The sequence below is a fragment of the Ptychodera flava genome (genome assembly GCF_041260155.1).
Source record: "Ptychodera flava strain L36383 chromosome 3 unlocalized genomic scaffold, AS_Pfla_20210202 Scaffold_25__1_contigs__length_14229661_pilon, whole genome shotgun sequence".
Lineage (NCBI taxonomy): Eukaryota > Metazoa > Hemichordata > Enteropneusta > Ptychoderidae > Ptychodera > Ptychodera flava.
Window position 1 is genome coordinate 1211469 of NW_027248279.1, and position 26439 is coordinate 1237907.

The 26439-nt window shown below is 36.9% G+C and overlaps 1 long non-coding RNA gene across 1 annotated transcript; it reads right to left on the reverse strand.

Moving 5' to 3' along the window:
- On the reverse strand, positions 1-26439 carry LOC139125188 (uncharacterized). The gene is made up of 4 exons (XR_011550155.1): positions 26241-26439; positions 17044-17174; positions 778-909; positions 1-131 (listed from the first exon to the last, which is right to left on the reverse strand). It is a non-coding gene; the product is annotated as an uncharacterized lncRNA (long non-coding RNA).

The following is a 26439-nucleotide window of genomic DNA, read 5'->3' on the forward strand; positions in this document are numbered from 1 at the left end:
TTAATTCTGAACGGAGTATTGGGATGACAAATTGTAATAACCGGATGATAACTACACTGGATTCAGACAAGGAGACATCATCCAATACAGTATCTACACTGTCAACCTTCACAGGAAAGGTTGCGAATAGCCTTCCCGAGAACAAAGCAAAATCAGTGAGAATGTACTGGCCTAAGTGGGTAGCTGTAATTTCACAACAATTTTGACAAATCAGACTGAGATCACCCCTATGAACTGTGATACCACATTTCAAATGAATTGGAATTTGGACTTGCGGTTTCAGAGAAAAAAGGCTTTTTTACCAAAAAACAGGGAAAATTGAGCAAAAATTACAATTATCCAAATTTCAACAATATTCCTCTTATCTGACTGACATTATCTTTAGATACCTCCATAGCAAGTTTTAAATGAATGGGACTTTTGGCTTGGGGCCTGAGATGAGCAACTGATAAACAGTGTGACCATACAGTACTGAACATCACACCAGGCCTACATATACACATTTAATTAACCTACATGGTGTTTTTATACACATAACTGTTAGTTGTTTAATTACATGATGAAACTCCAGTGAGATAGAAATATTATTTATGTGTCGCTGTAGTTGTCACTACTATTTATACACAACAATGACATAAAATTATACCTTTTAACAAACATGTGTTATTCCAAAAAATTTTGATCTAACAAAATCATGTGATTTTTTGAAAGATATCACTTTACCTTCATTTCATTGTACTCATTAATTAAACAATCAAATTAAACATTTATACATACCTTAATTCTGAACGGAGTATTGGGATGACAAATTGTAATAACCGGATGATAACTACACTGGATTCAGACAAGGAGACATCATCCAATACAGTATCTACACTGTCAACCTGCACTGGAAAGCTTGCGAATAGCCTTCCCGAGAACAAAGCAAAATCAGTGAGAATGTACTGGCCTAAGTGGGTAGCTGTAAATTTCACAACAATTTTGACAAATCAGACTGAGATCACCCCTATGAACTGTGATACCACATTTCAAATGAATTGGAATTTGGACTTGCGGTTTCAGAGAAAAAAGGCTTTTTTACCAAAAAAACAGGGAAAATTGAGCAAAAATTACAATTATCCAAATTTCAACAACATTTCCTCTTATCGGACTGACATTATCTTTAGATACCTATATAGCAAGTTTTAAATGAATGGTACTTTTGGCTTGGGGCCTAAGATGAGCAACTGATAAACAGTGTAACTTGCCAATTTATGCATGAACAAATGGCTCTGACTTTTTGCCTGATGATGGAACATACCTATCTAAAAAATCAAGTCTCACTTAACCGATAATGTTGATAAAACAAAATAAATCACTGCATGAGTAAAGCAAATACTGTACTACAATCACTCCAACTATCCTGTACTTTGAATGTACAGTCATGGTCTCTTATCTACACTTATTGACATAACTATAGATCTACATGCACACTACAATCACTCCACTATCCCATATTTTGAATGTGCAGTTATGGTCTCTCATCTATACTTATTGAAATAACTATCTACATGCACACTACAATCTATCCAAATATCTAATATTTTGAATGTGCAGTCATGGTCTCTCATCTACATATTGATTTAACTATCCACATACACTCTACAATCCATCCAACTATCTGATATTTTGAATGTACAGTCATGGTCCCTCATCTAAACTTATTGACATAACTACATGTATCTACATGCACACGACAATCACTCCACTATCCCATATTTTGAATGTACAGTCATGGTCTCTCATCTACACTTATTGAAAAGTATCTACATGCACACTACAATCAATCTAACTATCCAATATTTTGAATGTACAGTCATGGTCTCTCATCTACACTTATTGACATAACTATCTACATGCACACTACAATCACTCCACCATCCCATATTTTGAATGTGCAGTCATGGTCTCTCAACTACACTTATGAGACATAACTATCTACATACACACTACAATCTAACCACTATCTAATAGCTATCTAATATTGTGAATGTACAGTCATGGTCCCTCATCTACACTTATTGACATAACTGTCTACATGCACACAAAATCACTCCACTATCCCATATTTTGAATGAACAGTCATGGTCTCTCATCTACACTTATTAAATAACTATCTACATGCACACGACAATCACTCCACTATCCCATATTTTGAATTTACAGCCATGGTCTCTCATCTACACTTATTGACATAACTATCTACATACACACTACAATCTATCCAACTATCTAATATTTTGAAAGTACAGTCATGGTCCCTTATATAAACTTATTGACATAACTGTCTACATCACACAACAATCAGACTGTCCCATATTTGAATGTACAGTCATTGTCTCTCATCTACACTTATTAAATAACTATCTATATGCACACTACAATCATTCCACAATCAGATATTTTGCATGTGCTGATATGGACTCATCTACACTTATTGAAATAACTATCCACATACACGCTACAATCTCTCCACTATCCCATATTTTGAATGTACAGTCATGGTCTCTCATCTACAATTATTGACAAAACTATATACATACAAACTACCGGTACATCACTCCAACGTTCCCATATTTTGTATGTACAGTCATGGTCTCTCATCTACACTTATTGACACAACTATCTACATCTACACAACAATCACTCCACTATCCCATATTTTGAATGTACAGTAATGGTCTCTCAACTACACTTATTGACATAACTATCTACATGCACACAACAATCACTCCACTATCCAATATTTTAAATGTGCAGTCATGGTCTCTCATCTACACTTATTGACATAACTATCTACATGCACACAACAATCACTCCATAATCCAATAGTTTGAATGTGCAGTCATGGTCTCTCCATCTACACTTATTGACATAATTATCCACCTACACACGACAATCACTCCAACTATCCCATAGTTTGAATGTGCAGTCATGGTCCCTCATCTACACTTATTGACATAACTATCCACATACTGGCTACAATCTATCCAACTATCTAATATTTTGAATGTACAGTCACGGTCTCTCATCTAGTAGATCTACACTTATTGACATGACTATCCACATGCACGTTACAATCTATCCAACTATCTAATATTTTGAATGTACAGTCATGGTCCCTTATCTAAACTTATTGAAATAACTGTCTACATGCACACAACAATCACTCGGCTATCCCATATTTTGAATGTACAGTCATGGTCTCTCATCTACACTTATTGACATAACTATCTACATGCACACAACAATCACTCCACTATCCAATATTTTGAATGTGCAGTCATGGTCTCTCATCTACACTTATTGACATAACTATCTACATGCACCCAACAATCACTCCATAATCCAATAGTTTGAATGTGCAGTCATGGTCTCTCCATCTACACTTATTGACATAATTATCCACCTACACACGACAATCACTCCAACTATCCCATAGTTTGAATGTGCAGTCATGGTCCCTCATCTACACTTATTGACATAACTATCCACATACTGGCTACAATCTATCCAACTATCGAATATTTTGAATGTACAGTCACGGTCTCTCATCTAGTAGATCTACATTTATTGACAGGACTATCCACATGCACGTTACAATCTATCCAACTATCTAATATTTGAATGTACAGTCATGGTCCCTTATCTAAACTTATTGAAATAACTGTCTACATGCACACAACAATCACTCCACTATCCCATATTTTGAATGTACAGTCATGGTCTCTCATCTACACTTATTGACCTAACTATCTACATGCACACAACAATCACTCCACTATCCCATATTTTGAATGTACAGTCATGGTCTCTCATCTACACTTATTGACATAACTATCTACATGCACACGACAATCACTCCACTATCCCATATTTTAAATGTGCAGTCATGGTCTCTCATCTACACTTGTTGACATAACTATCTACATGCACACGACAATCACTCCACTATCCATATTTTGAATGTGCAGTCATGGTCTCTCATCTACACTTATTGACATAACTATCTACATGCACACAACAATCACTCCACTATCCAATATTTTGAATGTGCAGTCATGGTCTCTCATCTACACTTATTGACATAACTATCTACATGCACCCAACAATCACTCCATAATCCAATAGTTTGAATGTGCAGTCATGGTCTCTCCATCTACACTTATTGACATAATTATCCACCTACACACGACAATCACTCCAACTATCCCATAGTTAGAATGTGCAGTCATGGTCCCTCATCTACACTTATTGACATAACTATCCACATACTGGCTACAATCTATCCAACTATCGAATATTTTGAATGTACAGTCACGGTCTCTCATCTAGTAGATCTACATTTATTTACAGGACTATCCACATGCACGTTACAATCTATCCAACTATCTAATATTTTGAATGTACAGTCATGGTCCCTTATCTAAACTTATTGAAATAACTGTCTACATGCACACAACAATCACTCAACTATCCCATATTTTGAATGTGCAGTCATGGTCTCCCAACTACACTTATGAGATATAACTATCTACATACACACTATAATTTATCCAACTATCTTATATTTTGAATGTACAGTCATGGTCCCTCATCTACACTTATTGACATAACTGTCTACATGCACACAACAATCACTCCACTATCCAATATTTTGAATGTGCAGTCATGGTCTCTCATCTACACTTATTGACATAACCATCTACATGCACACAACAATCACTCCACTATCCAATATTTTGAATGTGCAGTCATGGTCTCTCATCTACACTTATTGACATAACTATCTACATGCACCCAACAATCACTCCATAATCCAATAGTTTGAATGTGCAGTCATGGTCTCTCCATCTACACTTATTGACATAATTATCCACCTACACACGACAATCACTCCAACTATCCCATAGTTAGAATGTGCAGTCATGGTCCCTCATCTACACTTATTGACATAACTATCCACATACTGGCTACAATCTATCCAACTATCGAATATTTTGAATGTACAGTCACGGTCTCTCATCTAGTAGATCTACATTTATTGACAGGGACTATCCACATGCACGTTACAATCTATCCAACTATCTAATATTTTGAATGTACAGTCATGGTCCCTTATCTAAACTTATTGAAATAACTGTCTACATGCACCACAACAATCACTCCACTATCCCATATTTTGAATGTGCAGTCATGGTCTCCCAACTACACTTATGAGATATAACTATCTACATACACACTACAATTTATCCAACTATCTTATTTTGAATGTACAGTCATGGTCCCTCATCTACACTTATTGACATAACTGTCTACATGCACCCAACAATCACTCCACTATCCCATATTTTGAATGAACAGTCATGGTCTCTCATCTACACTTATTAAATAACTATCTACATGCACACGACAATCACTCCACTATCCTATATAGTCCATGAGCCAGATAGGTTATTGGTACCATTTGGGTGGGCAAATTCCACCATACATTTTCTGAAAGCCCAAAATCTGAACTTTCTGAAAATCTTTGGTGGACAGGTCGCAGAAGTAGCTTTCTGTCTCAAAAGTCGTTGTCATGGCAACAATACTTACAATCTTAAGAGCTAAGAATTTTAGATAAAACTGATTTTCTAGGGAACGGTAAAAATATTTACGTGATTTCAAGACAGACACTGGTACCTCACATCATGGCCTTTCAATTGACCCCATGACCTTGAACATTCTGGGTCAAGGTCAATAGGTCATGCCCATAACATCTCAGAATTTCGATGAAATAGAGCATTTTTCATAAATACTTTTCTGCTACATTAACATTAAATATGATAGAAACTCAAAACTTGCTCAGACATAGCCACAGATATGTGCTCTTTGAAAATGAGTATGTTATGTATCAGGGATGTTGTTGGTAGTGAGTAATTACCAGGGCAACCATCAGTGTGTTTTCAGTTATACATGTACTCTATGAGCCAGGCCCCAATTATGGTCAATTGGTACTATTTGGGGCAAGCAGAGGGCAATCTCACACTTTATATATTTTTGAAAGTTGAAACTCTGAATTTCTGAAAAGTTTTGGTAGCTTAGTAATGGGTGAAAACCGTTGCCATAGAAACAAACATCTGAATTATTTAGAAAGTACAATTGTATACAAAAGTGAATATCCTGCTTTATGAAAATGTTCATACCAAAATTGATAACATAAATAGGATATGTTACACATTCTAACTTTCACTCAAGATGTGACCTTAAAGTCAAGGTCAGGCGTACACGACCAAATGAGGTCAAAGTTCAAAACATGGAAAGTTTACATTTCAGGTGACTATGCACAGAAATAGTGTCTCTTTTGTTGTGCACTTTTGACATTTTCAAGCAAGGTGCACTCTTGTCAGCAAAGATGCACTCTTGTCTTTGATAAACGATACATGTGGCTTCTCCTGTATTAAATTTGACCACATTGTCTGATGCTCTTTTCAAACCAAGGTCAAGATCAATGAAAGAATAAGGTTAAACATGAAATAAAATGGTGATTTCTATGGTGTTACGTATATGTTTTTACACGGAAAGAGTATTTTATGGTACCAGTTTGTATTAAACATCATAATTATCAATGATAAGCAATATCAACAAGCTTATATTTAGCTAACAGCCTATAGCTATTAGCTATAGCTATACGTATAGGCCAAAAATGTATATCTTCAGAATTTTCATACTACTGTAAACAAACATGTGTCATTTTAATGTTTTTTCGAACGTTTTCGTAATTTCAAAATCATTAGTGACATGACATCTGAACTTTAAAGTGACAATTTGAACAACGTACTGAGCCCCAGTACTTATACCTTTATATGCGTTGCCCGCACCTGATCTAACAAAGAAATAGACCAATCAGAAATAAGTTTTTAATGCTACTGGACATCACCCGTAAATATTTCAACGATAGATAACAAAATAAAATCTGTCTGATAGAGCTAATAATAAAACTACTGTTTTGAACCGCTTGATCAAAAGTAAATAGCACTAAATTAAACAAACATATTAACGTTCATCGTTAACTTACTAATTAAAATGATCAACGACCAATGTTATGTTGACTTTCTATGATCCTCTATGTTTTCCCTGGCAAAATGCAATGAGCAAAAAGTATGCAAGCCACACCCACCAAAAACTAATCAGTTCTTGCCATTTGCTAACTGAATATATGTACCAAATTTGACTCTGATACGTTCAGCCGTTTTTGAGAAAATGGACCAACAGACAGACAGACAGACAGACAGACAGACACACAGACAGACAGACATCGCTGCGACATATGCTCACGTGTTCACACGTGAGCAAAAAATGGAAGCTCATCATGAAAATCGACGCCGAACAAGTAAGACAAGGGAATGCTTCTGAAAATGTATCAAGAGAAAATTATCAAATTTAAGTGATCTAGATCTGCGTGTGTATGCTACTCAGCTGTAGAAAGTCTTAATTTTGAAATTGGCGAAGGTTTACACATTTAATATCTAATTTTACGGAACCAGTGGACAATGTAACCCTGTTGCTGACTGCATATCAACGCATTATATCATCGATATCAAGACATCAACTGTCAACCAACGCTGAACAAACTAACTGCGCATCGACGTAATGTTTATCAGATATTTATCAAATTTCCGGTAACGTTGTATTAGATTTGTCGCTTTGGGTCAATTTTGATGGGGGCAGCTAGCTGGCAGGGTACGCGTACCCATTCCGGACAAGTGGTAGCAAAAGTATTTCGTGGTTCAAGATTACCCCATTGCTTTTGTCATTTTTTTGATATACCCTTGGACCTGGTAAATTTCTTAGTTACCTTGAATGATAGGGATTATTGGACCTGTTTTGATGTCTGTTGTTTAGTAAATTAAAAACAAAGTTTCAGAACCACTTGCATGGCTTCATCTCCTAACGGAAGCCTGAGTGGTAAATGGACAGGCTATACAATTTTTTCTATTACCTAAAATGTGGCCAGATGTCACGCCTGCTGTCAAAAGTCTGTGGAAAACTCTGAACAATAATAGTTCTGTTATTCAGATTCTGAAAAAAAAAACCTAGCGTTAGTAATGTGCCCAAAAATAAAGACAGCTAGGGTGTTTTTTTACTATTGTCCTGGGACATATACTATTTTGAGATCAGAAATAATGCTGTCCATACATTTTAAAGAACAAAATAAGAAAACTTCGGCGTACTTTTTAAAAGAAAACTTGGCAGAAACGTAAAACGACATATATAGCGAAGGAAGGAAATATTTTCTTCTTAGGCGAATCTTTGTCGGAACATATTCGACGGGTTTGGAAATGAAGTGAATGGCTCCAGCGGAATTAAATTCACTGACAGCTGAATGATAACGACCTAACGTCGTGTGGACGGCAATGAACGACTCTGGACATTTACGACCATACAATCGAATTCCATTTTCCAAATATTTTGTTGCACGGTATCAGCTCTTTCCTTGACCAATTTTCTTTCCTTGACCAATTTTCATTTATGTGGGGAAAAATTACTGAACTCTACAAGTATCTCCATCACAGCGCTGTATCTGACCTGAACTCCATCTTGTCACTTGTTTATGCCCCCGGCTGTCCTTTAGTCTTACAAGATGTGTTCATATTAGCCATGATATCGAATATTGTCGAATATTGTAACAATGAAGCATAAGCTACGACAAATTTTCCAGCTGCTGTCGCCAATCACGACAAGGTAATGTTGGTAAAGGAATACCAGCTATCGAACACAAGCTCAGACTGTGCATTCTGTAAAATCAAGGGTTTTTGTAACACACCCAGGCAAGCGTATGTGAGCCTGAGCTTGCCTGGGGCAAGCCTGTGGCCTGCCCGAGGCTTGCCTTTTATTGCGTTAGTTCTGTCAGGTACTGTATAGCAGCTGCGGTGGCAGTGTACGTGCTTCTGCTGCTACAATACCCCATCATCCTTTCTACAGCATTTTCCCAAAGACTTATGTTTGGCCTCAAGTCTTGATGTAAGGGTTCTCGTGTTTAGCCCCTTTATTACATATTTTGTTCTTTCACAAATTATACATCTTTTTCTGATAGACTCCAGTATTTACATTTGTAGCATCCCTTTGTGACACCCTAGACTCAGATTGCAGTTAATAGTAGATTGAACTGAATTTTCACATTCAAGTCTACTAAGTGTTTTCTTGTGGGAACACTTTTTCTCCGCGGTCTACATTATACAATATGTAATACAGTTTCAAATTTGCGAATTTTGGTTGCTTTGAACAAACCTTTCCAAAAGTTGAGTTCCCCGAGCTTATTAAGATGTGAGCCATAGCACCTTAAATGATACGTGGACGTAATATTTGCACATTTTTCGCCCGCTTGTTTTGATTAACATCCTCTGAAACATCCATTACGTTAGATTTAACAATTTTTTTCACAAACTAAATCGAGACAATGATATTGCGTGCACGTGAAAAAAGAAATGCCACTTAATCTTTTTTACTTTATGAAATCAAAGATTAAATTAAAGATTATGTAGGAGGTGACTAATTGTATTTTAATCACCAAAGGTGATGAAGTGAATTTCCATGTGTGAAAAAATAAGTGAGTATATGACCACAAAACCAATAGGATGTACAAATGAATCACTCCCTTGGAGTACTAGTGAAGTTTAATTTCAAGATGTTTGATTTTATTACTTACACAACTCACTTTTCCAGTTTTATAAGAAATATCGCATGAAGCTGAATTATTTTATATGTTGACGATTACTTCATTACTTAATTACTCGGATATTTTATGCGCATGATATGTGTATTGTACATGCCTAGACAAAATTCAAAACTTTCAACAAAAGGCGGATAGATTCAAAAAAGGCGAACTGAAGTTGCCCGGGGAAGTTGCAATTCTACTTGCTGTAGCAACATGTGTAACATTGAAACCGACAGTCATTAAATCAGCGCAACTAACTGGACCAAGATATTCACGACACAGCGATCATTTTTCAGGAATTAAGGTGGTTACACAGTTTTTACCTCCGCTGTCAGTGACGTGGAGCATATCAGATAGGTGGATTGTCCGTCGTCATCCGTCATCTATCAACAATTGTTTTATTCTCTGAAACTGCTGGTCTAATTGCTTTCAATACTGGTATGCAACTCATTTGGCTGAGTTCAGTTAGATTTGTTCAAATCATGGTGAAATTACATATTTGTATTTTGGGACATTTCTTCCTTTTTATCAACTTTGAAATGTGGTATGTGGGTTCCTAGGGACAACCTGAGTGAGGTTTATTCAAGCTGAGAAGAAAAGTTTCGTACTTGAAATTTTTGGGCCTTTTTTCGTTTTTGTTTGAAAAACACAATTTTCTCACAATTATCTTTAAAGGTTCCTAGGTATACTTCAGTTTCTTCAATTTTGCTAATACTTGCATATTTATGGTAGAGATGAAAAACAAGAGCCCATTATTATATAATGGTAATACATGCATTTGCAAGGATGTCCTTGTTCAGTGTTCCTAAAATCAACATAAGCAGATGTATCAGTATTACAAAGTTCGTTTACAAACAAAACTGACCCTTTTTATTTTAAGCAATACATAACAGCAGAAGACTATCGGCTGCTAGGCCTCTTGTAAAGCTTTTCCCATGTGACCTAAGCTCCGCCTCGATCAATGGAAAATAACAACCAAAAGCATTTATCTGGAGATACAGGGTAGCTCAACATGAAATCCGGAAAAAGTTATAGTATATCGGTATCTCTTGAGATCAGACTACTTGTCTACTCGTTGACAAGCTTATAATCATCTCCCACTAACTACGTTGGTCCGACACAGATACTCATTTTGATAAGTGAACATGTTACTTCAATCATGAAAACAAAAACATCAAACTTTGCCAAATTTTTTTTTTAAACAATCAAACACACTTACGTATATTTGCCTTTTGACCTCTTTTACTGTCGATATGACTTTAGTTGACATTGCTGTGTACTTAGCACACAAAAGTTATGATTTTATAACCATTAATATACATGCAAATGTATGTCCAATGTCGCTCTATTACTGTATCTGAAAATGCATTGATGGTTGCTATGGTGATTGCCGCCCTGTCAACAAGGTATATGATAAAAAACACTAGTATTTTAAAGAGAGCGCATTAGCTCTTATAGGTGACTATAGGTTTTCATGTTTGTACTTTTGGTTTGGTAAAAATGTTGCAAAGCTATTTGCAAAAAAAATCCCACCTTAAACAATTTCTAAGTTGCTGAAGGCAATGCCTATTGACCTTGACCTACAAATCTAAAGGTCATGGGGTCAGTTAAGAAGCAATGCGAACTATTGATATGCATTCTTAAATCAATCAAATATCTTTTGTCGTGTATTTGATAATCTATTTTACATAGTATGCTTAATTTTAATGCTTTTGAATGCTGATTCCATGACAACAATATTTACACTTAAAGCGTATTCAGCAAACTGTCCGATGAAGATTTTCTCAAAATTCAGATTTTCAGGTTTAAAAGGCGGCTTTGTTCCCCACTCGAGTCAAATGGAAGCAAATTGACAAAATTTGGAGTCTGGCTCATAGGCTACATGCATAACTGAAAACACACATATGGTTGCCTTGGTAATTAATCACTAACGACATCATCCTGATACAAAACATACTAATTTCAAAGAGCACACATCTTTGGCTATTGTTGAGCAAGTTTTTGAGTTTCTATTATATGTTATGTAAACGTAGCAGAAAAGTATTTGTGAAAAATGCTTGATTTTACAGAAATCCTGAGATGTTATGGGCATGACCTATTGACCTTGACCCAGAATGTTCAAGGTCATGGGGTCAACTGAAAGGCCATAATGCTAGGTACCAGTATGTGTCATGAAATCATGTAAATATCTTTTGCTGTTCACTAAATAGTCAGTTTTGTATAGTATTCTTAACTTTCAAGATTTTTAGTATGGTTGCCATGACAACAACTTTTGAGACAGAAAGCTACTTCTGAGACATGTCCACCATAGATTTTCAGAAAATTCAGATTTCGGCCTTTCAGAAAATGTATGGGGGAATTTGCCACCCAAATGGTACCAATCGACCAATTTTGGGGGTCTGGCTCATGGACTAATATTTTGAATTTACAGTCATGGTCTCTCACCTACACTTATTGACATAACTATCTACATACACACTACAATCTATCCAACTATCTAATATTTTGAAAGTACAGTCATGGTCTCTCATCTACACTTAATGACATAACTATCTACATGCACACTACAATCACTCAACCATCCATACTTTGAATGTGCAGTCATGGTCTCTCAACTACACTTATGAGACATAGCTATCTACATACACACTATAATCTATCCAACTATCTAATATTTTGAAGTGCAGTCATGGTCCCTCATCTACACTTATTGACATAACTGTCTACATGCACACAACAATCACTCCACTATCCCATATTTTGAATGAACAGTCATGGTTTCTCATCTACACTAATTAAATAACTATCTACATGCACACGACAATCACTCCACTATCCCATATTCTGAATTTACAGTCATGGTCTCTCATCTACACTTATTGATACAACTATCTACATACACACTATAATCTATCCAACTATCTAATATTTTGAAAGTACAGTCATGGTCCCTTATCTAAACTTATTGACATAACTGTCTACATCACACAACAATCAGACTATACCATATTTTGAATGTACAGTCATTGTCTCTCATCTACACTTATTAAATAACTATCTACATGCACACTACAATCATTCCACTATCAGATATTTTGCATGTGCTGATATGCACTCATCTACACTTATGAAATAACTATCCACCTACATACTACAATCTTTCCACTATCCCATATTTTGAATGTACAGTCATGGTCTCTCATCTACAATTATTGAAAAAACTTATACATACACACTACCGGTACATCACTCCAACAATCCCATATTTTGTATGTACAGTCATGGTCTCTCATCTACACTTATTGACACAACTATCTACACCTACACAACAATCACTCCACTATCCCATATTTTGAATGTACAGTAATGGTCTCTCATCTACACTTATTGACATAACTATCTACATGCATACAACAATCACTCCATAATCCAATATTTTGAATGTGCAGTCATGGTCTCTCCATCTACACTTATTGACATAATTATCCACCTACACACGACAATCACTCCAACTACCCATAGTTTGAATGTGCAGTCATGGTCCCTCATCTACACTTATTGACATAACTATCCACATACTGGCTACAATCTATCCAACTATCTAATATTTTGAATGTACAGTCACAGTCTCTCATCAGTAGATCTACACTTATTGACATGACTATCCACATGCACGTTACAATCTATCCAATTATCTAATATTTTGAATGTACAGTCATGGTCTCTCATCTACAATTATTGACAAAACTATATACATACACACTACCGGTACATCACTCCAACGTTCCCATATTTTGTATGTACAGTCATGGTCTCTCATCTACACTTATTGACACAACTATCTACACTACACAACAATCACTCCACTATCCCATATTTTGAATGTACAGTAATGGTCTCTCATCTACACTTATTGACATAACTATCTACATGCATACAACAATCACTCCATAATCCAATATTTTGAATGTGCAGTCATGGTCTCTCCATCTACACTTATTGACATAATTATCCACCTACACACGACAATCACTCCAACTACCCCATAGTTTGAATGTGCAGTCATGGTCCCTCATCTACACTTATTGACATAACTATCCACATACTGGCTACAATCTATCCAACTATCTAATATTTTGAATGTACAGTCACAGTCTCTCATCTAGTAGATCTACACTTATTGACATGACTATCCACATGCACGTTACAATCTATCCAATTATCTAATATTTTGAATGTACAGTCATGGTCTCTCATCTACAATTATTGACAAAACTATATACATACACACTACCGGTACATCACTCCAACGTTCCCATATTTTGTATGTACAGTCATGGTCTCTCATCTACACTTATTGACACAACTATCTACATCTTCACAACAATCACTCCACTATCCCATATTTTGAATGTTCAGTAATGGTCTCTCAACTACACTTATTGACACAACTATCTTCATGCACTAAACAATCACTTCACTATCCATATTTTAAATGTACAGTATCTACACTTATTGACATAACTATCTACATGCACACAACAATCACTCCACTATCTAATATTTTGAATGTACAGTCATGGTCTCTCATCTACACTTATTGACACAACAATCATCCCACTATCCAACATTTGAATGTGCAGTCATGGTCTCTCATCTACACTTATTGACATAACTATCTTTACGCACACAACAATCACTTCACTATCCCATTTTTAATGTCAAGTAATGGTCTCTCAACTACACTTATTGACATAACTATCTACATGTACACAACAATCGCTCCATTATCCCATATTTTGAATGTACAGTCATGGTCTCTCATCTACACTTATTGACAATAACTATCCACATACTCATGACAATCACCCCAACTATACCATAGTTTGAATGTGCAGTCATGGTCCCTCATCTACACTCATTGACATAACTATCCATATACACGCTACAATCTATCCAACTAACTAATATTTGGAACATACAGTCATGGTCTCTCATCTACACTTATTGACATGACTATCCACATGCACGTTACAATCTATCCAACTATCTCATATTTTGAATGTACAGTCATGGTCCCTTATCTAAACTTATTGACATAACTGTCTACATGTACACAACAATCAATCTAACTATCCAATATTTAGAATGTACAGTCATGGTCTCTCATCTACACTTATTAAATAACTATCTATATGCACACTACAATCACTCCACTATCGGATATTTTGCATGTGCTGATATGGTCTCTCATCTACACTTATAAATGAAAGAACTATCCACATACACACTACAATCTCTCCACTATCCCATATTTGAATGTACAGTCATGGTCTCTCATCTACACTTATTGACACAACTATTACATGCACACAACAATCACTCCACTATCCCATATTTGAATGTACAGTAATTGTCTCTCATCTAAACTTATTGAAATAACTATCTACATGCACACGACAATCTCTCCACTATCCATATTTTGAATTTACAGTAATGGTCCCTAAACTACATTTATTGACAAAACTACAATCTCTCAAACTATCCAATAATTTGAATGTACAGTAATGGTCTCTCAACTACATTTATTGACATAACTATCTGCATGCACACAACAATCACTCCACTATCCCATTTTTAAATGTACAGTAATGGTCTCTCCATCTACACTTATGAGACATAACTATCAACCTGCACACAACAATCACTCCACTATCCCATTTTTGAATGTACAGTAATGGTCTCTCATCTACACTTATTGACATAACTATCTACATGCACACAACAATCACTCCACTATCCCATATTTTGAATGTACAGTCATGGTCTCTCATCTACACTTATTGACATGACTATCCACATGCACACGACAATCACTCCACTATCCCATATTTTGAATATGCAGTCATGGTCTCTCATATATGCACTTATTGACACAACTATCTAAATGAACACTACAATCTCTCAGCTGTCCTGTATTTTGAATTTGCAGTCATGGTATAGGATATCAACTCAAGCCTTCACAAATCTGACCATCTGTAAAATGTTTATTGTGTGAGTAAAAATGTGTGTATCCACATAGAACAACACACCAGGCCTACACAAATGTAATTTTCTAGATACATGTTTACTGTGTGAATCAAGATGTGTGTCCACATAGGACATCACACCTGGCCAAACACAAAAGGAATGTGTACATGTTTACAGTGCGAGTCAAAATGTGTGACCACAAAGGACATCACACCAAGCCTACACACAAATGTAGTTATATCTATATGTTTATAATGTTAGTAAAGGGGTGTCCACATAGGAAGTCACACCACGCCTACACAACATCAATTATGGTAACTGTGTAATCAAGATGTGTGTCTACATAGGAAATCACACCTAGCCTACAACATTAACTATTTTTACATGTTTATTAATTGTGTGAGTCAAGATGTGTGTCCACATAGGACATCACACCTGGCCTACACAGCATTATATTAAGTATCTATACATGTTTATTATGTGAGTAAAGATGTGTTTCAACATAGGACGTCACACCTGGCCTACACAATATTTTTATTATCTGTACATGTATACTGTGTTATCAAGATGTGTATCCACATAGGACATCACACCTGGCCTACACAAATCTAATTTAATCTCTACATGTTTAATGTGAGGGTCAAGATGTGTGGCCACACAGGACATCACACTTAACCTTCACAACATTAATTATCTTTCATGTTTATTGTGTAATCAAGATGTGTGTCCACATTGGACATCACACCTGGCCTACACAATATTATTAATTATCTGAACATGTATACTGTGTAATCATGATGTGTATCCACATAGGACATCACACCTGGCCTACGCAAATCTAATTTAATCTCTACATGTTTAATGTGGGGGTCAAAATGTGTGTCCACATAGGACATCACACCAGGCCTACACAAATCTCATTATCTCTATATGCTGTGTAAGTCAAGATGTGTGTGACCATACAGTACTGAACATCACACCAGGCCTACATACATATTCAATTAACCCTAAACCCTACATGGTGTTTTTTATACACATAACTGTTAGTTGTTTAATTATATGAGGAAACTCCGTGAGATAGAAATATTATTTATGTGTCGCTGTAGTTGTCACTACTATTATTCACAACAATGACATAAAATTATACCTTTTAACAAACATGTGTTATTCCAAAAAATTTTGATCTAACTAAATCATGCGAGTTTTTTAAGATATCACTTTACCTTCATTTCATGTACTCATTAATTAACACAATCAAATTAAACATTTATACATACCTTAATTCTGAACGGAGTATCGGGATGACAAATTGTAATAACCGGATGATAACTACACTGGATTCAGACAAGGAGACATCATCCAATACAGTGTCTACACTGTCAACCTGCACAGGAAGGTTGCGAATAGCCTTCCCGAGAAAAAAGCAAAATCAGTGAGAAAGTACTGGCCTAAGTGGGTAGCTGAATTAGCGTGGTTGGAAAAACAGAAACTGAATAGACTACAACATACACAGAATTATTCAAATTCACAACACATGTAATTCTATCAGATGTGAGATTGTCCAAATGAAGTTTCTGGTGACTGTAATTATCCCCATCCATATCGGGAGATATCTCAGGTAAATATACAGCATTCATCACAACAATACTTCTCTATTAAACTTTGTACATTATGGAGCCCTGGATGATATCATTCTATTCAGATTCTTCCAAAAAGGCTAGTGTGGTGCTTACATTTTGTCAGAGAATCCCAAGGAAACCAACTTATAACTCACATTGTTTCTGTACCCAGAAAACTGCACATTGGTGAACGGTCAGACACAGTGCTATTTTTTGGCAAAAGAAATGCCTTTCAGCCATGAAACAGATTTACAGCCACAGTAGCTATAACTTTTGGTGATTTTCAGCATTTTTGTTCTGTATACCGGTATTTACTGAACTAGTTTATTGTTAAACGTATAAATCATGTAGAAATGTCCACTATATAGCTTATCAGCACAGCTCATATGTGTATAATGAACATTGTTATTGATAAATAAATTTTAGTCCGGACTAAAATTAAAATGTAAACAGTAACAATGCATTCTACACACATACACTTTGAATTCACAAGCTGAACACTGTGTATTTGTATATCTTTTGTTTGCATTGAGGGTCCGCTTAATACACATTACAGTTAATAGGACCTGTGTCTTTAGTTTTTTTCCTTTGGCATTTGGTCATTGAACTGTCACAAGGTCTTCAGTGTTTTTACCTGCAAGATTATATAATGGTTTAGACCTGTGACATGCTCAATGGAGCCATTTTTCCCATGATTCAATTTTACAGGACGTTTAAGAAGCCCAGCAAAAGCATTCGTTTTTTATGATTTTACGGAAACCCTATGATTCAAAGTTGGTGGAAATGACTGTATTGGGTAACAGCCTCCCCTAGAGGACATTAAAAAATACCGCCAATAAGACGGTGTCACTCCCATATGATCAGAGTTGTTGTATAATAACTGTGGCACTGGGTCACATAGCCCATGGTGAACTGCATTAAAAATCAGTCAATAGGATTCAGAGATGTTTGCTCAAAAATGGGAGAAAATGACCCAAAAATACAATCACACAAATTTACTTCAATTTGAAACAAAAGCATATCTAAACCAAGGAGTTTTGAGTATTTACATTTCTTGATGGATTTCACAGAAATATTCTTCCAAAAATAAACTTCAAGTTAGGAGCCACGTTGGCCCAGGAGGCACCCTCTTTGTCCAATGTAAACATCCCCCTATTTTCTGGCTCATGAATATTAATTAGGCACACTTGTCGTGCAGCGGAAGCAAAAACGACTCCGATTGTTGTGAGTGTTTATAATTATTGAAGCCAGGTATGTATATTTACATTGATACTTCAAAGAGTTTGTTAACTACATGTACTTTCCCTTGACAAATCTGGCAATATTCGATTCGGCAGGTTGCCAAATGTCACTATTTCTCACTGCTATTGCCGGTTACCAGGCAAGCGCTAACTTCATAGCAACAACCACCTTCCCAAGGAAAACCGTTTAAAATTGATAGTTTTATGCCATGATTCAAAATTTTAAAATCATACGATTGTTGTTTGATAATTTCTGATCCTTACAACTATAATTTCAATCACTATTGATAACTTTTGTTGAAATCAAGTCAGGCTGAAATTGCCGTTTTCGCCGTGCAGTCAATGAATATTGCTACCCCATTGACGGCTATGGCAGATTACACATCGATTTCACCAACTGTAGAAAAGATGGTTGTTTTTATAACGTGAGTGCCGAAATTCAAAATTCTGAAACCAACAGTTGTTTTTAAATTCCCAAATGAACTCAAGGACACTAAAATTTCGCCATTAAATAGAGAAATAAAAAAACTTAACCTGAAAGAATTTTCATATCTTGATTACTGTGCTCGCGTCGAAATGGCCACGCGTATATGCGCTTACAGACCTGCATGCATACGCGTGTCGCCGTGTGTCCCTTGGGAAATATACTATGTTAATGGCAGCGATTATGGATAATGACAACCGGTATGTGCAGGGACTCTTTTTCCGGCAAACACCTCGCATTTGATCGATGAACTGTGTGAACATGCAATTATTTGAGTTTGAGTTCAGCCTGTCAGTGCGGCGTAGTATCCCTCTTTGCACCAACGGCAATATGAAAAACTTCAGCTCCATTAGTTATTACAGGTTGACGGTCACCTATATAAAGGTTTAAATATAACTGACGATTCAATTATATAGTAGCAACCTTGGTTATTTACAACATAGAGATGAAAGTTTAATACTTCATATCGCTTCATGAAACATAAAGCATGTTTTTTTTTCCTTGTATGTATGTATGTATGTATGTATGTATGTATGTATGTATGTATGTATGTATGTATGTATGTATGTATGTATGTATGTATGTATGTATGTATGTATGTATGTATGTATGTATGTATGTATGTATGTATGTATGTTAGCTGTGCATGGCAGGGCTGTGTGTTACCAGCATTATACGACCTCCGACCACAGGCTATGGTGGGAGGCCACATAACGCCGGTAACACACAGCCCTGCCATGCAGAGCTACTATGTATGTACCAGGGGTATGTATGTATGTATGTATATGATGTATGTATGTTGTATGTATGTTAGTAAGCTGTGCATGGCAGGGCTGTGTGTTACAGGCGTTATACGGCCTCCCACCACAGGCTGTGGTGGGAGGCCACATAATGCCGGTAACACACAGCCCTACCATGCACAACTAAATGTATGTATGTATGTATGTATGTATGTATGTATGTTAGCTGTGCATGGCAGGGCTGTGTGTTACCAGCGTTATACGGCCTCCCACCACAGGCTGTGGTGGGATGCGATGTATGTATGTATGTATGTATGTATGTATGTATGTATGTATGTATGTATGTATGTATGTATGCATGCATGTGTATGTATGTATATATGTATGTATGTATGTATGTATGTATGTATGTATATGTTTGTATGTATGTATGTATGTATGTATGTGTGTGTATGTGTGTATGTATGTATGTGTATGTATGTATGTATGTATGTGTGTATGTATGTATGTATGTACTGTATGTATGTATGTATGTATGTATGTATGTATGTGTATGTATGTTAGCTGTGCATGGCAGGGCTGTGTGTTACCGGCGTTATACCGGTACGGCCTCCCACCACAGGCTGTGGTGGGAGGCCACATAATGCCGGTAACACACAGCCCTGCTATGCAGAGCTAGTATGTATGTATGTATGTATGTATGTGTGTATGTATGTATGTATGTATGTATGTATGTATGTTAGCTGTGCATGGCAGGGCTGTGTGTTACCGTCGTTATACGGCCTCCCACCACAGGCTGTGGTGGGAGGCCACATAACGCTGGTAACACAGTGAGCCCTGCCATGCAGAGCTAGTATGTATGTATGTATGTATGTATGTATGTATGTATGCTGTGCATGGCAGGGCTGTGTGTTACCGTCGTTATGTCTCATCCCACCACAGCCTCTGGTGGGAGGCCGTATAATGCGGTAACACACAGCCCTGCCATGCAGACATTAGGGGACGTTTCCATCTAAAAACAATGCATATTCAATGCACATTCACCCCTTGAAATAGGGGTTTGAAGGGGTATGGAGCTCCTAATTAAAGTTATTTGCCATCTCGTAAGCTGTTTGCAATATGTGATTAGAGATAGCAATTAAGTGGGTGTACAGGGCAGACATCTTTGCCTTACACACTTCACTCATACAGATAATCGTTCGCCTTGAACTTCTTTGAACATTGTACCCTAATTTTCACAGAATAGGACCTATAAATATACTACACGCCATATTTTAGTTCAAATTAATAAAAGTAGGAACAAATTCGATGTCCTGAAATGATAATACTGTTGTCAAGGTTTACACGAGACTGAGTTTGTGCCGCTTCGCTGTACAATACCTTGCAATGGCATAAAGTAGTACCAGCGAAGCTATTGGTATCTGAAGTTGTTGACTAAGCGTTATGTAATGTCTGATTATATCTGATATAACTACTGTAGATTGCATATTATCAGTGCAGAAAGAGCTCAAAAAGTGCACTGTTTTTTAGATGCAAGCGTCCCGTCATGAGCTAATATGTATGTACCGGGGGTATGTATGTATGTATGTATGTATGTATGTATGTATGTATGTATGTTAGCTGTGCATGGCAGGGCTGTGTTACCGGTGTTATACGGCCTCCCACCACAGGCTGTGGTCACGGGGAGGCCACATAACGCCGGTAACACACAGCCCTGCCATGCAGAGCTAGTATGTATGTATGTATGCATGTATGTATGTATGTATGTTTGCTGTGCATGGCAGGGCTGTGTGTTACCGTCGTTATACGGCCTCCCACCACAGGCTGTGGTGGGAGGCCACATAACGCCGGTAACACACAGCCCTGCCATGCAGAGCTAGTATGTATGTATGTATGTATGTATGTATGTATGTATGTTTGCTGTGCATGGCAGGGCTGTGTGTTACCGGCATTATACGGCCTCCCACCACAGGCTGACAGGCCACATAATGCCGGTAACACACAGCCCTGCCATGCAGAGCTAGTATGTATGTATGTATGTATGTATGTATGTATGTGTGTATGTATGTATGTATGCATGTATGTATGTATGTATGTACCGGTATGTATGTATGTATGTATGTATGTATGTAAGCTGTGCATGGCAGGGCTGTGTGTTACTTAGTCAGAAAACAGACAGGTTCAGGCAGGATCCCGAGGTAAGATAATTCTCTCTCCTTTTCTCTCTCTCTCTCTCTCTCTCTCTCTCTCTCTCTCTCTCTCTCTCTCTCATGCACACACTGTATATATATATATATATATATATATATATATATATATATATATATATATATATATATATATATATATATATATCCCGAGGTAAGATAATTCTCTCTCTCTCTCTCTCTCTCTCTCTCTCTCTCTCTCTCATGCACACACTGTATATATATATATATATATATATATATATATATATATATATATATATATATATATAGTACAGTGCTTCATGCAAAAAGCAGAAGGTTACAAAGGAAGTTCAATATGGGGTTGGGTCTTAATACAATGGAGGGAAGAGAAGCCAAGCATTTGCGCTTACTTGAATACAGTTGTAAATCAACACCCCAGAACAGATGGTCTCTCATATTCAGGCATGAATACGTACTACTGTATTGGCTACGCACACAAGACCCCTGTTCTGATAATTATAGGGGGGGGGTCATATGGGATTGAAAGCCATAGAGAATGCCAAATATATTCCAGACAGATATTATGATGACCCGAGTTACTGTTTTTGTGGCAATGAGAAGCAGTGTTCCTCTGAATCTTGTGAAATTTGCAGCAGCAAATTTATGGGGGAAATTAAACGGTCTGCAGTGAGTGGGAAAATAAGTAAAATTCTGAAAAATACATTGAAGTGATGAGCTTTGGATGCAAAATTGTGCATGCCTTCACAGTGTAAATTTGAATGGATATAATAGGTATACAAAGATGTTGATAAGTTTTGCCTATATAAGTTAGAAGCTAATTGTTAAACATTTTGTAGGATTATTAGAAAATCATAAACAGCTGAGAATGAAATTTTTAAACAGTTAAGTGTAAGATTGAATTCAGTTTTTGTCTGAGAATGATCTTTGTGCTTTGATAAATATATAAAGAATTTCAATTTTTTAGAATTACGTGAGATCATAATTTAGTTTCACAATCACTGCTGAGCCTATATCCAAAGGTTTTTGAAGTAATGTAATTTAATATTTTGGCTGCATTTTAATGGAATTGTAAAGTCTGAATTTGTAAATTAGTGTAAAAAAAATTTCTTCATGGGACTGCAAAAGTTCACTTCATTTGCTGAGTTGAACATTGCAGCAGAGCTTTCAAAGAGGTGATACTCGAATACATGTTTGACCAATGGTTAAGAAATAAATGCATGTAGTGTTTTTATTGACAAGTTATCTTGTTATATTTAGGATGCCTTTCATTCTGAAACCACCATTGTATGTAAGGAATATGGCTGTAATTTACTGTATGCCACAGTTAACTTTCAAGCAAAGTCATAAAGATCACAAACTTTGATGAAATATCAATTTTTTTTTTATTTCTGTATGATTGAACATGTGCAGAAACATCTGCTGATTTCATGCTTTGAAAAAAGGCCAAAAAATGTGAACTCTTCACAGCTATGAAATGATTTCAAAACTTGAACAAGAACGTCAAACCTCAGCAGTTCAAAATTTCTCCAGGACAATTCACCATTCAAACATGTTGAGGAACCCCATGTTTGTTCCAACAGCCATAGTGGAAGTTGATCGTCGCTGTTTCTGATGTCTTCCTATACCGCACGATCATGGGCTTGTCATCGGTACAGATAACTTCCATACACTGAACCTTTACTGACCTCAGTAACAGCTGCTGATTTTCGTAGCGGGCTCCACGGCCAAGGATAGTTGACTTTGTTCAACCAGGTAAATTTCAGAGTTACTGTACACGGTGTTTCAGACTCTTCAATGCGCATTGAATTGCGGGTTGAATACAGCCGAATGAGCTCAAACACTTCTGCTGGGATATTTCTGCTAAAGGTTCCCTTCCATGGATTCCGCATTGAGCAAGAGGGTTTCAATTTCTGGGTCACTGCTGATCGCCAATGTCTCATTTCACACTCAAATATTGGGTACACCTCTATCTGGCGGAGCTTTACCTTGTCAGCTGTGATTTTATCATGTTTCTTGATTGCAGGGTCAACATTGGCATCTAGTTCATCGAAAAGGCCATGTACCGGTAGGTCACAATGGAAATCGCCCTTGCTTCTCATAAGCTCAAACTTTGCGTTGCGTAGCTTACGCTTGACAGCTGTAGCGATGACTAACATGGGCGCCGCCATATTGATTTACAGTAACTACGGTAAATGACCTCAGTCATGACCCCAATATAGGTATACGCGCTCCACAAAGCATTGGACAAAACAGGGCGCTGCTGGGCCGCAGTGAACATACCGGTATACTTCATCTCTTGTATAACACAGATGGCTGTGTGCTATCTATCAGCTGAGCTCTATAAACTGTCAATTTCAATGTCAATACCCCTTTCAACAACAGACTTTGTGAAACCAATATTTTAAAGCCATCAATTGGACCTCTGTATTATAGCAATCATGGTGATGTTAAAAAAAGATTTTGCAAAAGACAATGCAGGGGTTTCACTAAGTTTTGAAACAGGGGGCCATATGAAAATTACAGGGGGCCAAGCCATACCAACCAGCAAACATGTGGATGTTTGGTACGTACCCCCACCCCTCACCCACCAATACACGGTTCCAAATTAGCTTTTTACAAACTGGACAAAACAGTTCATCAACCACAAACGGTAAGTTACAAGTTTTATTTCAAGCATTGCTTACAGAAATATGTCATTATGATCATCTACAAACAGGGTTCGAAATTTATTTTTTTGTTGGTGGTCAAGTTTGACCACCAGATTCAAATTTTGGTGGTCAATTGCAAAATTCTGGTGGTCAAAAATAATTGTCATTGTCAGAGTGTAATTCTTGTGGAGGTCAGGTCCATAGGGGTGAATAGTGGGCTGACATCTTGTTCTGGAACCATTCCACTATGCTGCTACTCGTGTTACGTTGGTCTATGTTGGATGCCCAGTAAAATCCACTAGAAAAATTTTCAGTATTTTCACAACTTGAAATGAGTGCATGAGTGACTGACTGACTGTAAGTTTTGACAGAATTACAAACTGAGTAATCAAGAAATGAAATTACTGCTGATAACATGACAATTATTGCATTTTTTGAACTTATGAAGTTTTGTCAGAGTTTTGTACAATGAGATGTTATGCAACATTTGCAGACTTAATCACAATAATCATAGCAGTAAACAGTAAAACAAAGAGAGACATTGTCTATCCAAAGGAACGCCTCACTTGGGTAGATTGGAGTGGGGTTGAAGGACTGACATTAAACCAAGTGGAGGGACTGTGATTGAACAGACAAGATGTGTACTACTAGATAACTGCTATATCTATCTCTGAGGATAATATATTGTTTCTGGATACTCCTAGCAATAAACTGTGAGAGGAATGTAAGACTTACAGCTTTGCAGCACTAGTGTGACCTCCGAAAACTTGGTGGTCAACATTGATGCAGTTTTCCTCTATGGTTCACCACTGAAAATAGTCATTTCAAGTGATTGTTGGTAGAACAGAATGAAAATTTCTATGAATTTTGACTTTGACCCTAGTACACTAGCCCTCAGTCGCTCCGCATTTCTACTTTATTTACATTTTTCAAAGGATCAGGGACCAACATTAGACAGCCTGGATCTACTTTAAAATCATCAACGGCAGCTGTTGTAAAAAAGTGTTCGTTTTATGAAAGTGTTCGTTTTTTGGAAACCACACTCAAAAATGCATCGTCTTCAACACAAAAAGCATACAAGATATGAATTTAGAGATGTATTGGAAGCCATCGATACGGGGGTTTTTGAATGAATTATTGCGGCTTTTGGTGCAGGAAAGCAGTCTTCGAACTTTAGCGATAGGTGCAGGCTATAGCAGCCATGGCCGGTTTATTCCATTTCCGGACTTCCTGCATTGCCGTGTATGACGACTGTGCTACAGCCAACCGCTAAACGTCACAGTCTGCTGAAGTTTACACCTTCATTTATTCAGTTTTGAAATTTATATGCCCACGGAGTTAAGGCAAGTCAAACATAAAGAAAATCATTAAAATCCGAGAGCGAACGTCGACCACCAATGCCAAGGTGTTGTTTACATTTTACAACCCGAGGCTGGTGGATCGCTGTAGGGGCGAATGCTGATGCATTCAGAAGAAACATTTCCTGATAAATATTCATAAAACGCCGCATAAGTATCAATATGATCTGAGAAATTGCCATATAACTGTACCTTTCGTCATCAACCCGTCTGTATTTCTCCATTTCGACCCAATGAATCACTTCACTCACATCTCATGGCCAACGCAATGTTGCGTTATGGCACAAGCTCAATGACCTCTAACCTCCAACCAGCTGTGTACGTTGTATTGACGTTTTCCATGCACAGGCGCTCCTTAGCTGGGTCGTCTGCTAAGTAGATCGATTTTCGG